This window comes from Antrostomus carolinensis, unplaced genomic scaffold (assembly GCF_000700745.2).
Source record: "Antrostomus carolinensis isolate BGI_N321 unplaced genomic scaffold, ASM70074v2 scaffold52948, whole genome shotgun sequence".
In the NCBI taxonomy this organism is placed as follows: Eukaryota; Metazoa; Chordata; class Aves; order Caprimulgiformes; family Caprimulgidae; genus Antrostomus; species Antrostomus carolinensis.
The window spans coordinates 1-1,272 of NW_010336085.1; the positions used below are offsets into that span (position 1 = coordinate 1).

Genomic DNA, 1,272 nt, shown 5'->3' on the forward strand with positions numbered 1-1,272 from the left:
TTTTCCAACCACTACTATTCTGTGATTCTATGAAGAGCAGCTCCTCCTTGGCTCTCCTAGCTTCCTTTACCCCTCTTGGAGCTTTCTACTTGCTACCAACAGTAAGAGGAGAACAAGATCACACAATACTCCAGGTGAGAGATGATTTGGGGCTGTTTGGGGGTTCCTGGCTCACTATCTGCCTGGGCTGAGGGTCTCCCTAGCACCCTGACCACCCTTCTGACCCACTTTCTCATCATAAATCCCCTTCTTCCGGTGTGGTGGAAGGAAAATGGTCTATCTGGGTTCACTCTGCCTGTGCTTGGAGCTGGAAACTACCCAGCTGCACTGGCTGGTGTGCTCAGTCCAGCCTAACACACCCTCCCAAGCTTTCTCCCCTTCATCTGGTAGTAACACCATCAAATCCCCCTTCAGGTGCCCAAAATCTCCTCCATCTGGTAGTAACACCATCAAAACCCCATTGAGGTGCCCAAAATCTCCTTCATCTGGTAGTAACACCATCAAAACCCCATTCAGGTGCCCAAAATAAGCTGGACTCAACCAGATGGGACCTGCTGGATGGTAAAACATAACCAAGTCACTCACCATAGGCAAAAATCAGGTCCATGAGGATGTTGAGGCTGAGCTCAGGGTGTTTCTGGATGAGGTGGTAGGACAAGGCTCGGAGCAGAGGCACGCAGCGTCGGTTCTGGTAAGCTAAAGCCAACGTTATCTTCCGGATGTCATCAGGGTTGAAATGTTCAGCAAGTTCCAGAGCCTGTCAAGAAATGTTTTGAACAGAGATGTAAAGAGAAAACACAAAGCCAGGTGCAGATACAGGATCTCCTGGCTGCTAGTTCTATCTCTCCCAGCCAGCAGGACCTCAATGTCTCCTCCTATCGTGTGTCCAGGCGCCGTAACATGCTCTCAGGTAAAGACTGAGAGAGGAAAGGCACCTGCTGCTGGATCACCACCTGGTTTCCACCATGATTTTGTCTTTATTTGCAGGACACTAAGCCAACAGCCTTAGTTTGAGCTCTGAATAAGCTGACAACATCTTCAGACCCAGCTTCAACATTCTACCTCATCACACGCTGGTGGCTGAAGCATTTATTTCTCCCCAGGGTCGAGGCAAAGGGACAGTGGGGGTGACAAGCTACAGCTGGTGCTGTGGCAGCTGTTTGGCCAGTCCCAGCACAGGCTGGATGAGGACTGAATTTGACACAGGGCTCCTGCCCTGGTTCTGACCTGAAGGACATTTTAACATCTTCACCCATCATCTGGGCGAGGGGA

General features: G+C 50.5%; 1 non-coding gene across 1 annotated transcript; it reads right to left on the minus strand.

The window, feature by feature from the left end:
• Nucleotides 1-1,074: 1,074 nt before the first annotated feature.
• LOC114818877 (small nucleolar RNA SNORA5) lies at nucleotides 1,075-1,216 on the minus strand. The gene has a single exon (XR_003766300.1). It is a non-coding gene; the product is annotated as a small nucleolar RNA SNORA5 (small nucleolar RNA).
• Between the last annotated feature and the right edge of the window lie 56 nt (nucleotides 1,217-1,272).